We start from the raw sequence: 14,582 nt of genomic DNA, 5'->3' as shown, positions 1-14,582 counted from the left end.
TTTGGTAGGATATTATTGTTTTCATTCAATTCAATTTTCCAATTTAACTAACCAATCAATTCATAGGATTTAACAAATTAAAAGAAACTTCAATGTTTATATCGTTTTCTAATTTTTCATTATTTTATAAATCACATTTTTCATTTATTCTATTGGACCATTCTATTTTTGGCAATGAAAATTTTAATTTTCTCCAACAAAAATACTAATATTTTTCTAACAACTGTATCATGTATTAACGAATGCATTAATTACAACTTTATCTTTTCCACATTTGTGACAAGTGGATTAACTTTTTTATAAAAACAATCATTTTTATCTTTCACCTCACAAATGAATGTCTAATTAATATTAATTATCACTATCTATTTTTCTTACCAAGTTCAAATATAAAGTTAAATATTTTATATTTCTTATTTTAACATTTATTATTAGTTTTACATTGATGTTTATTTTTATAATTTGTAAAATGTTATTTCTTTAAGTTTACACTATATTTTACTAGCTACTATTTTCCAATCTTACATTGATATTAATAAAATAATAATAAACATACTAATAGTTAATTATAATTTATTTTAGCAAATACTTATATAATTAAGTTAATTTTTTTAAAAATTTAAATCATTGCCCTATAATATTTAATTTATTATTTATAAATTCAAAAGTATATAAATAATGAAGAATTTGATCTGAGGAGCACTAGTAGGAAAGAACGGGGAAAGAAAACCTCTAGTCTTGCCTGGGACCAAAGTCCTATATTATACATTTAAAAAAGGGGCATACCCCAGTTTATTACATCATAATGGGAGTCAAAAAACACTATCAAGATCCTTCAGGTGTATCTCGAGATATTTCTATAAGAAAGGCTACTGAGTCCCTGATCAAAGAGTAGCACAAGAAACTAGCAAATTTGTTAAGGGTTAGTAGACAGAGATAATTACTTCATATCCTTGATTAGAATCCGGGGAGTACCAACTCCCAATAATAGCAAATATTAAAGAGATATTAATGTATTGAACGATTAATGTATTAATGAGTATTATTATTATTATTGTTACATGATTATTTTATATTATTTTGTTTTAATAAATTTTGTAATGTTATTATCATTTTATAATGTTTATTAAAAGGATTTTAAATTATTTATTATTCGTTAATGATGTTTATTAATAAGTTCTGATTAATAATTGTTATTGATTTGAATTAACAATAAGAGAATTACCAATATCTTAAAAAGGAATCTGAGGATAGCAAATCGAGAAATAGCAGCTTTTAAAAAAAATACGTATTAGCAGGTGAAGGGGTTAAAATTGGAAAGTCAGATAAACCATTCTGTAAACGTGTTCCAAAGTCACTGATATATGTGAAAGAACGATATTTGATGCGCAGATCATGTGTCACTAGGATAGATTTAGGGGAGCCACAAAATCAAATGACTTTAGCTTTATGAAAATAGCCAAAACGATAATGAAATCCAAATATTGTGAGAAAAAACTAGATATTGAGGCTATAATTTAGCTATAAAACTTCCTTCATTAATATCGAGGACGATATATACAATACCAAAATGTAATACTATTTATCATTGAAAAGGACAAAGTTTAAAATGTGTCATGCATGCTACTATTCGACCGAGGATTTAAGGCAGAAGAACTATCAACTGGGAGAGAACCCCTACTTATAACAGATGACTAAATACCATGATACTAGGTCAATATATAATACAAAATGACCCAAATATTTACAAACATGTTTAAGTTTTCTTAAAAACCATAATAATTTCCATGACCTCATGCAAATTATTGGCCTTTAAGCCTAGGGGAAACTCATATGTTGATCTTCCCCTACTAGATTTGTCATAATTAGACAGGCAAAATTCCACATCCTCCAAGTTGGAAAGGTCTGTATCTGGGTGAATGTATGCATCATAAGCCCTCAAATAATTAGTGAGCCAGTCCCTACCTAGGTCTTCAATGATTCCCCTCCACCTTAGCAGGAAATTGATGCTAGACTCCATTTTTAGCCACTCTTTGAAGAACTGAATAGTATCCCTTATTACCAAACATGGGCGTCTTGGACTTCTAGTAAGTTTCAGACTGTTCACTTCAAACTCCATGTATGCCTCAGGGAGAGGAATTCGACGCCTTGCATCTATGTTGGCAATCACAATTTCCAACACAATCAACCAACAAGGACCGGAGATGTTATGAGTCAGCCTAATGATATCCCAATTCTCCACACCAGCCCTAGCTAAGCAACCTACCCAAAGCCCTATGATGTCATTGTTGGTCCTCCAAGAGTATTCATAGTTAAAAGTCCCTTCTCCTAATGCACATCTCACTACAACTCGACTCATATCATCAATTGGCTGAAGAAGCCTATTCCATCTTTCTTGTCTAATCGGCCCATAGAAAGCCATTGTTTAGTTTTTAGAAGCATGGAAAAGGCAAATATTGGTGTCCATTTAAAACCTAAATCAGACCATTGCCTAAAACTTAATTGATACCAGTCGCCAACTAAACTAGACTAAAAATAAGGCCCTAGGTTCTCAGATAAATAAGAGAGGAAGAAGGAGCTAGATGCATAATAATGGTGATGACATCCTAATGAGTGTTGAGGTACCTCTTGGAAACATCATGCAAAAAATAATTTCACTTGTGAGTGAGATTTTCCTCAAAATCGGGTATTATACCTGATTCATAAAATTTCAGTTTACACGCGGGGAAATAAGGTGACTATGATTGTACCGACTTCAAAAAAGGTTTAAATGTTATGATTATATGGCAAGGTGTTGAAACCATCAGTTCCAGTATTGGCTAGTTTGTCAGCCTCCTTGTTACCTTCTCTGTAAATATGCGAGAATCTTACTTCTTCAAATTCTAAAAGAGATCTGATGATAGTTTCTAATTTAAAATCCAGTTTGGGGTTTCCCTCTTTCTAAGAGCATTAATTATAATCTAGGAATCCCCTTCAATCATAATTCTTTTAATTTTTAGTTTTATACAAAGTTTGATTCCTTCTTCTACTGCTTCGAGTTATGCAATATTATTTGATGCCATTTCCAGAGATTTGGATCTCTTTACTAACCAGTTACCTGATTCATCCCTTATGATACATCCTATTCATGCTTTACCTAGATTTCCTCTTAATGCCTCATCAAAATTCAATTTCTTCCATCCTGGTGATGGGGGTTCCCATTTGCATGTTTGTCTGGCTAGATCATTTTTGTTTTTATAATAAAGGGGAGGGTTGATAAGCATTGGCCATAATTTTTTGATTTCTCCATCCCAATCAGAGAAAGATCCTTCTTCTCTTGATCTCTTCCTAAGATCACTATTCATAACTTCCAAAATGGCCACTTCTATTTTTGCATAGAGGGCTTGCTTGAAGAGATTTTGATTTAGGAATATATGGTGATTTCGTTCTTTCAAAATTTCCCATATTACGATTTCTGGGGAGATATTCCATAGTTTACCATATACTTTCTTAGAGGCATCTTTAGGCCAACCTAGTAAATGGTCTATCCATTTACCTGCTAACGGGGAAGTCTAATTTAATTTGCTTTGGAGCCACCTCCAACATTCTTGAGAAAATTTACATGCATATAGGAGGTGTTCTACACTTTCTTACTATTCTTTGCATAATATACATCTTGAAGTTCCTTCAAAGCCCATTTTTAAAATTCTATCTGCTATTAAAATTCTCATTTGCATGGCTGCCCAGAGGAACGTACCTGCTTTAGGGAGACTTGTTGGGTCCCAGCATAGATTCATGGTGAGGGTATTGGCTTCCCATCTATGCAAATTTGTGATCATTATATATCCTTCTTTGACTTTATACATCCCATATTTTGATGTTGCCCAAATTAATTTGTCCTTCCTATCTTTGATTGTAATTGTTTGGTTCTTTAAAATGTTTTCCAATTTTTCCTTATTTGACTAGTTAAGTCCACATACAGATAATGTTTTCCATTTCCATATTTTACTTGTGTCAGAGTCAGTTTCCTCTAGATAATCTATCACATTTGTCCCCGATATAGTTTTGAGGTGAGATATTACTTTTGGAGATAAGTCTGAACCAATCAAGTGGGGGTATCTGTTCCAAGAGTCTTCCCAGAATAGAGCTTCATCACCTTTCTTTATGTCCCATGTTAGGAATTTGGAAATCAAATTTTGACTGTTAATAAGAAAATTCTAGCCCACAGTGCCTTTGGGAGGGTTTTAAATTCTGAATAATGAAGTTATGTCTAAGGGATTGAGATATTTATTGAATAGGATTTTGGCCCATTTCCTATCCCTTTCTTGATATAGTCTCCACACTTGTTTAGCACCTAGAGCTTCGTTCTACCACTCTAGATTTTTTATTCCTAAACTCCTAAATTCTTTAGGTTTGCAAATTTTACTCCAATTGATTAAGGCTGCTTTTTTCTTATCCTCTAGTCCATTCCAGAAAAAGTTGCGCAATTTGTTTTCCAATTTATAGTTAATGCTTTTGGGTAAATGTGAATAAGAAAGTTGGTAGGTTGGAATAGCCAATAAGACTACTTTGATCTTAGTTGTTCTCCCAGCCTTTGTTAACTATCTTCCTTTCCATGACTTTGTTTGACTATCAATTTTCCTGAGTATGTGTTCCCAACCCAGGTTGGTATGATTACTCTTGTCAAGATAAATACCTAGATATTTGAATGGTAAATTGCTTTTTTTGAATCCTAGTTTGTTACAGATTTGATCTTCTATTTCTTCGGCAATATTTAAAAAGAAGATTTCTAATTTCTCCGCATTAATCATTTGCCCTGATGCTTTAGAGTATGTTTCTAGATATGTTGCATTTGGTCCACCTCATGCAAGGTGCTAACACCTGCTAGAATTGTGTCATCAACAAATTGTTGATGGGTCATGTTTTATACTTTATTAGTGACTTTCACCCCTTTGATTTTACATTCTACTTGTGCAGCTTTGATTGCTCTTCCAAATGACTCTTTCATGATGATGAATAGAAATGGAGAAATCAGATCTCCTTGTCTAATACCCCTAGAAATATTGAAGAAACCTTCCAGGGTGCCATTAATGAGAAGGGAAATTTTGGGGGTTAAAATACATTGAAAAATAATGTTAATCCATTGTTTAGAGAAGCCAAAGGCCTCCAAGGTTTTGCAGAGGAATCTCCAGTCTACTTTGTTGTATGCATTTTGGATATCTAACTTTAATAGCATGCAGGCTTCATTTTTTTATAATTGTCGAATGAATAGTTTCCTATATGATGGAGATGCCATCTAGTATAGATCTACCAGGGACGAAGCTAGTTTTTTCTTTCAAAATGAGCTTTGGAAGAAATCTCTTAAGATGGTTAGCTAAGATTTTTGAAAATACCTTGTAAATAGTGTTACACAATGCGATAGGTCTAAAATCCCCAGGCACTACACTTTTATTTTTTTGGGGGATAAGAGTAAGAAAGGTATGATTGATTTTTGTTAATATTGATCCTTTGTTTCGTGTAGCTTCTAAGGCTTTCCATAATTCTTCTCCTAGAATGTCACAGCATTGTTGGAAGAAGAAAGCTTGAAAGCCATCTAGGCTTGGTGATTTGTCTGGGTTGATATTAAAGAGCACAATTTTGACCTCTTGGAGGGTGAAGGGTTCATTAAAGAATTTGTTATCCTCCTCTAAAATCAACTTTGGGATATGTTTAAGCATCTCCTTTTGGGCTAATCTATTTGGTGAATCATAATTATTAAGCGTGTCATTGAAATACTTGATGAAAATATCAACTATTTCTACCTGGTTTTTTGTTTTCTCCCCCTCGAGATCCTTGATTTTAGATATGTTGATATAGCTTCTATTATAGACAGCGTTTTTATGAAAAAAATTAGTATTACGGTCACCTTCTAAGAGCCATTTTTCTCTGGATTTTTTTCTCCAAAATATCTCTTCTTTAGCTAATAATTCTTCATGTTTTAGTAAGTATTCTTTTTCTAATTGGAAAGTTTCATTATTCATACCATTCATGATGATTTCTTTATTTAATTTACTCATTTTTTCTTCAATATCTAGTTTTTCTTTAAAAATATTTTTTAAATGTGTATCATTCCTTTCTAAGATTTTTTCTTTTATGCTTTTTCATTTGGAGACCAAGCAAAACATTTTCAAGCCCTTGAACTTTTCCTCCTGCCATCATTCTCTGATCTGATCCATAAATGATTTGTCCATAAACCACATTTTATCACATTTGAAGGGATTCCTGCTTGGTTTGAGTTGCTCTTTGATTTCCAATTTCACTGGGAAGTGATATGATCTAGCCATAGGTAGTATTTCCACATTAACCAGTTTGTCCATACTAAGCTCTCCTTTTAGAAGAAATTTGTCTAGTCGTTATGCTATATAACAAAATCCTTTCCTTCGATTGTTCCAAGTGTAGGTACCATTCTTTGTCTTGATATCCATAAGAGAGTCTTTCTGAATCCATTTTTAAAAATCTTCCATGGCTCTGCATACTGGATTACTCCCTCCTTTCTTCCTTGCTTAAAACCACATTAAAGTCTGCTCCTATAATGACTGTCTCTTGAGGCATTAAGTGAATAAATGTGTTGATTTCACTTCATACTTCTAATTTTTTAGTTGTTGGTGTAGGTCCATAAACATTTATTATAATTATTTGCAATTTTTTTTTTATGCTGACTACTCTTACTCCCATCCAATTGGTTTGAGAGGAGAGTACTTCAACATTGATTTGTCGAGGATTCCTAATTATTCCAAGTCCTCCTGATGCTCCTTGTGATTGCTAAAATTTTGATTTCCATTTTACCAATTTCTGACTCAACTTTATTTCGTCTTCTTTGTTTAATTTAGTTTCTTATAATAGTGATATATCAAAATTGAATAAGGTGAGATTATGCTTTAGCAAGCATTTTTTACTAGGGGCATTAAGGCCCCTAGCATTCTAGGTTGTAATTTTCATTGCTCCTTGGGAAGGCTCTTCCCCTTCCCATTATGTAGTATATCGAGAATCTTGGTTTGTTCCTTGACCTTTCTTGCTACCTCTTTGAGTTCCTTTAATGATTTCCTACCACGTTTCTGCTTTGATTTCCCACATATTGGTGTCTTCATTCCTTCCTGATTCACTGCTATTCCTATACTTTCAACATTTTGTTCATTTATTACCTTTTCCACAATTGTTGAACCATCACCTTCTTGAATTTCTTCTAAGATAATTTCTTTGATCAATAATTTATTAATTTGGTGTTCCTTGCCTTCTATGGATTGGTTGGGTCTTGAATCTTTGACCTCTTTGCTGCTATCTTTTGTATTAGGGCTGATATTTGGTTTATTGCACATGTTTTGGTCTATATTTAAGGAATGAGGTGGCTCTATTGAAGCTAATTCAGTATTCTCTGAAGCTGGTGCAAACATATCCTTACCATTGCTCAGAATTTGCCAGAACTTGTAGCTTTTTTTTTCCCTTTTTTCCTGATTGTTATGTTGCTCCACTAGGTTGAGTCAGTTTTGCTCTAAATTTCCTTTTTGAGTAGCTTCTTCTTGTATTCTTTTCGTGTTTTTTTCATTTCCTTTGTCTGACCTTTGATCCATTTGCCTCATTTTTGCTAGTTCGATGAATTCGTTTACTTTATTCTGCCTCTGATCCTCATTTCGTATGTCGCAATTTCTTGATGTTTCCCCTAATTCTATAACTTTTATTATTTTCCCTTTATGTTCATTATGTATTTTTTTTGCTAGTAAAATTTGATCTATTAAATCATTTTGTATCAGGAGGGTTTCATGGAGAAGCTTATTTAATTTAATGATGTTCAAGTCCATTTCTTCAATGGTCTCTTTCTCTAGCTGGCAGTCCTTACACTTCTTGAATTTATTTAGTGAATGCTAGTAGCTAATGTTGTGCTTTCAATTTGTCCCCGTCATTCTTTCCATATCCTTTCCCTCTTGCAATGGTTCTTCACTATTTTCTATTGTCCTCTTTTCTGGATTGTTGGCTACTTTTTTTTCATACAGAATTTCTCTGTTGTTTTCCAATTCTATTATTGCCTCATACTCCCTTGCTATCTTTTTGCCTTTTCTCCTTTTTAAGGTTATGTTATCTTTGATGTTATTTTGATATGTGATTTAGATGAGTTTGGATCTATTATTTTGTTAATTTCTCCTGAATATTCCTTACATGTTAAGTAATAGATAGATCTGTTCGTAATGATTGTCCTACTGACTGGAAGATTTAAATCTAATTTAACCAAAACTCTGATTATATTTATTTTGCTTAAGTTATCTTCATAACCTAATACTATTCCTAATGAGTTACCAATTTTCTTAATGGTAGTTTCCTCCATTAATTATGATGGTATTTCTATGCTTTCCATCCATTTGATGGATTTTATGTTTTTAATATGGTTTTTGTTAAAGTTTGGTTTCCAAGTTAAGAAATTGAAATGATGACCTTTGTAAAAATAATTATTTGATTTTAGAATATCCTCGTTATCCTTTGCATTTTGACATAGAATAAACCAAAATTTCTCTGCAAAAGAGTTAATGTTACTTACCTTGTCACCCCATTTCTTAGAGATAATGTACACTAGCTTGGATCTTTTCCTTGACGGGCCATTCCAATACATGTAGATGCCCTTATCTTCGCAATCCCTCCATTTTCCTTCATTATGTGGATTGCTGATGATTATTTCTTCACAGTCTATGTTCTTGCCAAAGAATCTTCGTTTAGGGTTTTCTGCCACTTTTTGCTTAGTAGTTGTTTGGTCATTCTTTCAATGCGGCGAAATGTAAACTGCTTTATCCTTGAATGGGGTTTTAATCCATAGGTCGTGATTGCAATTTTGCTTTAGAGAAATAGAGGTGTTTTTGAATTTAGATAAGCTTTCCAGTACTCACCCTAGAGGGATAGAATTGGCCTTAGAGATGAACTGGGGTCGTTCTATTTGCTTCTTCTGATAGGAATTTTTGCACATTTTGGGGCTAGGGTTTTGCTTGGATTCCGATGCATACTTGGTTTTACTGTAAAAAACTTTTTCTTTGAATTTTTGCTTCAATTCCATCTTGATCTTGCTGAATTTGTTTTTTTTTTTTCCTTTTATGCACTATCTGTCATCCATCTTCATTTTTGTGAATCTATTTCTCATGATTTCTTTGATTCTTCTGGAGTGTTGCAAGACAAATGTATCGAATTTACTTTCACCTAAACTATGAATGACAACTTGATCATTTTTTCGTAGTGAGAGGGCTTCAAATTTTTTACTGGTCGTCAGAGGAGGAAGTAGAATTGACTTCTGCTGGTACACAATTAATCTCGATTTGGGGCGGTTGATATTCGTTCGAGACTTCGCTTTTTTTGCCATATTCGTAGAGCGAGTTGATATTAAAATTTTGCTTTTAGTAAGTATAATTACTAGTATACTTAAAAATTTAATTTAATTTTTTTGTAAAATAAGCTGAGAGGTATCTAATTTCAAAAGAATTAATATAAATTTAGTAAATATTGTATTCAAATGAATACAAAAATTCCATGAATAAACTATTGTATTTGTTTTTATATACACTATGCCTTGATATTAATGCATAAAAGTTTTATGAGACTGGAAAATTTAGAAAATCAAATTTAGACAATGATTTATTTCACCATGTACAAATTTTTAAAAATTATATTCCATAAAAATCGTAACAATAAAAAATGCATATTTTATTGAAAAAATCAAATAAAAAAAGATCATAGCAATAAAAATGATTCGAGACTCTTGATCCACCTCATTTTTACTTCCATTTCCTCTCTGTAATTTTCATGATTTTATTTATATTTAATCTATTTCTATTTTATTTTTCTGACATGTAAATGAACGTCAATTTTTTTTCAAAATGAAAAATGTTTACATCAAAGATTGTTGCCACTATAGAAAGCCTCTCGGCTTAATTATTGAAATGGCATTGTTATTATTAAATGTTCAATATTCTAGCACTATTAAAGTAATAATTACAAGATTTAGGTTTTTACATATGAGACAACTCAAAATTGAATAATGATCTATAATTTAGTCATGAGTAAATCGATCATACCAATGCTATTATATTATTTTTATAAGCCAATTTTTTTAATAAAAAAATTGATTAGTAAATGGCCAAGGCCTTGATAATTTTTATTAATTTAAATAAATAAATTACAACAGCTTTCTCCTTTCAAACGAGCACTGGTAGGAAAGAACGAAGAAGAAAACCTCTAGTCTTGCCTAGGACATATATCATGTATTGTTACAACTTAAAAGGGGCATACCCCAGTTAGATTACAATATGTTTAATTACATCTTGTACAATAACAACATAAAGGGGCATACCCTAGTCGAATTACATTATATTTTAAAAACATCTTAACAATCCACCGGTCTAGGACAAATATGCCCGTTAAACATAAAGTCAAGTATCGCCTTTGCGTTGACACTCTTCCCAATCTAAACAATGCACTCATCCTTCCTTCTTAGCTTGTCAATCAACATGGTTAGTGGAAATACATCTATACTATTAAAAGGCAGCCATGCTAAAACACAAGCAGAATCAAAACATACAATATTAGAAGAATATTTCCTACCTATTTAATTGATCATAAAACTACAAGTAACTGAAAAATACCATATAGTAAAAGAACATCCCTAAAACAGAGCCTACAATAACAAGAACAATAAATGAAACAAAGAACTTCAATACATGTTCTTGGTCTAACTAACATACCAATATGTCATAAATTATTACTTCACATCAAGACATCACTCAATGTTACCGACCATCAAGCTACTACCTCTCAGATTGGTCTAACAAAAATCAATCCCAGCCCATCCTTCTGGGAGGCCAAATAATAGAGATTTTGCTATACGAAAGCTATTACTTAGCCCAAAAAATATAAAATCAGATAAGAGCTTCCATCTTAAAAACTAAATGAACTACTCTTTAACTTACCTCAATGAATCACTTAAATAGATAATTAAACATTGATAAATGAAGAAAAAAATAGAGTTACTGGAGCATAAACTAGCCAACAATTTCAATAAATAATCTAACAAACGTTAAACCAATATTATATACTCCTAGCTAATATATCATAGAATTCTACAGAACATCTTAATATGATATGAACCATAAATCCAAATCAAATCAATACTACCCTGACCATATGCAAATAGAGCTAAAAGCATAATCAAACAGAATGATCATAACCGACATCATAAACTAGGAAAGATCCTACTAATGTATATCCATACCAGCTGAGCTCAATTTCACATATAGATTTAAACCTAAACAAAATTAGTACAACTGCATATCCATCAGATTACAAGTCAATGAATCAACAAGAAAAATAAGCAAATTAAGGAAATGACAACAAATTCAAAGCCAAGCAACACATAATAAGAAACTAGTAATGATAGGTCTATTAATGTTTAAACTGATATATGTTAGGACATTTACAGTATTTTGTCCTAAACCATAATATAGTAAAACTGACCCATCTGAATAAACTTGCCATCAAATATACAAACAACAAAAACCTAAACCAAAAGATGAAATAGGATGCCAGACACACTAAATACTAATGTGAAAACAAAACATACATTAAAGAAACAACCCTATCACCAATTGCCTAAAGTAGGGACCATTGCTAAGATGAAACAAGCAAAATACAACTAACCACAAAACTTGGAAGAGAAGCAAATGAGGTTGCCTAGATTAGTTGCAAACTGAAACAAACTCCCATCCTCTCTACACCAATCCTTACTTTTTCTAATAAATCATTATGACCTTGACCACGTCATTTGGATTTTTCACCTTGAAGAAAGGAGGAAACTCAAAAGTTGACTTTTCTCTACTAGTTTTCTCAATGTTCAGAGTACAAAAATTCAAACTATCTAGGTGATCAAATACCACACCATGGTTTATGTAAGTCTTATGCAGATTGAGGTAGTTTAAAATCCATCTATTACCAACCACAGGAGCAATCTTTCTCCAACCCATAAGAAAATGGAAACAAGATTCTATTTTGGGCCAAGTCATAGTAAAGGCAACCCTATCCCTGATAATTAGTGCTAGGCATCTAGGAATGTTGGCTATGATAAGGCTCTCTGGGGGATGCTCCATATACATCTCTAGGAGAGGAAGACATAGATTTTCATCTAAACCCATGATTGCTTCCTCAATGCCTTTGCACCAGATAGGTTGGAAGATGTTTAGACAAAGTCAAATCATAGCCCATTTTTTGAAGCCAACTTTCGTCATACAGCTTATGAAGAGGCCTATAACATCACTTTTTGTTCTCCAAGAATGATCATACTTAAACATCCCTTCACCAATTTCCCTACAGACTGCAATTCTTGTCATGCCATCCACTACCCTCAGAATATTATTCCACCTCTCCAGTTTAACGTTACCAAGGAATGCCATTGTTCTCACTTCTGAAGTGTGGAAGACACAGATATTAGTGTCTGTATCCAAATGTTGAAAACCCTTTTTGATAGAGACAAGAGAAAATATAAAAGGCAACACTCCAATTTTGAATACACGTGAAGATCCTAGAAGCCTTGTCTGACAGATGAATTGTACATCAACACATCATAATTAATGGATAGGCTGTCAATACATAACTAATTTAATAGACACTAAACCCATACTAATGATCTGACTCTACTTCACGGGACACTTTTCACCACAAAAATAAATGATGGTAATCTAGACCCTAAGATCAATAATTAACTATGGTGTGCCACTAGAGAAACCCTAAGAGACCAACAAGCTTTTTCCAATTTAAAATGTGAGGTATATTATGAAAGTTAATAATCCTAAGTCTCACTGATCAGATAACTAATTTGATATGATACCTAACATATACCTTTTGCATAGTACTAATACTAATTGAAGAAATTAGTGAATTATAAAAGTAAGATAAATATTTCAACAACTAAAACCCTTGATCTAATTTCAAAAAATTAACACCATCCACCCCTAAATTTTCTATTGAATCTACCTTGAAGTTACCTTCTCTATAAATATGGCAAATCCTTATATCTTTAAACTTATCAATCAATTGGATAACTTCTTCTAATTTTGAATTGAGAATCCAATTGGGGGTTGATCTGTTCCTAATTGCATTTAAAACAATTTGAGAATCACCCTCGATCATAAGTTTAGATATCCCTAGTTGAAGGCAAATTTTAAGTCCTATTTCCAAAGCTACGAACTTAGCCAAATTGTTGGTAGTAGGGTTGATGGATTTCACCATTTTGGCTAACTACTTTCCTAAGTCATTGTTGATGATACATCCAATACCAACAACTCCTGGGCTACCTCTAATCGCCCCATCGAAATTAAGCTTAGCCCAACCCTTCAAGGGGGGAGGGGGAGGGACCATTTACAATTTCTCCTAGTCTCCTTGTTTTTCTTAGTATAGACAAGCAGAGGATGGATCAACTTGGGCCAAATCTTTTTTATTAGACCATCCCAAATCGAAAAGGAGCCTTCTTCCATACTAGATTTCCTAAGAAAGGAATTAATATTTTCCACAATACTAGATTGAATTTTCAGAATTAGCTCTTCAATTTTCAACTCTTTGTCACAAAAAAATCCCATGTTTCTTTCTTTCCAAATCTCCCACATGACGATAGAAGGGCTAATATTCTAGAGTTTTCTATAAATTCCCTTACAAGGTTGGGAAGGCCATCTAATTAGAAAATCCTTAAGGCTTTTGGGGAATGGAGAGTGCCAACCAAAATTATGTATGAGCCATTCCCAACATACTTGCAAATAAGGGCAATTATAGAGGAGATGGTCGTCATTTTCACAATCATTTTTACAAAGAGCACATCTTGAAGGTCCAGCCAAACCAATTCTACTAAGCCTATCAGCCGTCAGAATCCTTTTTTGAAAAGCTAACCATAAGAAAAAGCCAGCTTTCGATAAACAAGTCGGATCCCAACACAGATTAAGAGGGATTTCCACTTCTTCCCATCTTTTGGAGTTTAACAGAGCATTATAGCCATTTTTAACACTATATTTACCATCATTTGAAGCAGCCCAAATCAATTTGTCTTTCCTCTCCGATTGTTTGACTTTCCTGGTGGATATTGTAATACCCCAAAATTGGCTCATTGCCATCTCAACCAATTCTAGTATATTTTTGACCAATCCTAAAGTCCTATTCCACTAGGCAAATTCTTATTCTACTACTCGCTACTTGACTTAATTGTCAGATGCAGAAAACCCTAATATGCATTCATCATGCTTATTATTTAATTCCTATAGTATTTACTCATATTAGTCACATTAAACCTATTGATTAATATTTAATTTAATTACTAAGTATTTATACTTTAATTAAATTAAATTATATCTTAAGGCTAATGTACTATGGAATTAAATTTATTTAATTTAATAAATATGCCTATCTTGATTAATTAAATGTAATTATTTAATTAAATGGAAAAGGTATTTCTAAGCAATTAAAGAAAATTATTTAATTAAATGGAGTACTTACTTCTAATTAATTAAACAAAGTTATTTAATTGAATGGGAAGCCATTCCTAATTAATTAAATGAAGT

The sequence above is a fragment of the Cupressus sempervirens genome, chromosome 3, assembly GCF_028749045.1.
Source record: "Cupressus sempervirens isolate cs-2001-9-10 chromosome 3, ASM2874904v1, whole genome shotgun sequence".
Taxonomy (NCBI): domain Eukaryota; kingdom Viridiplantae; phylum Streptophyta; class Pinopsida; order Cupressales; family Cupressaceae; genus Cupressus; species Cupressus sempervirens.
Note: the sequence above shows the minus strand (reverse complement) of the source record.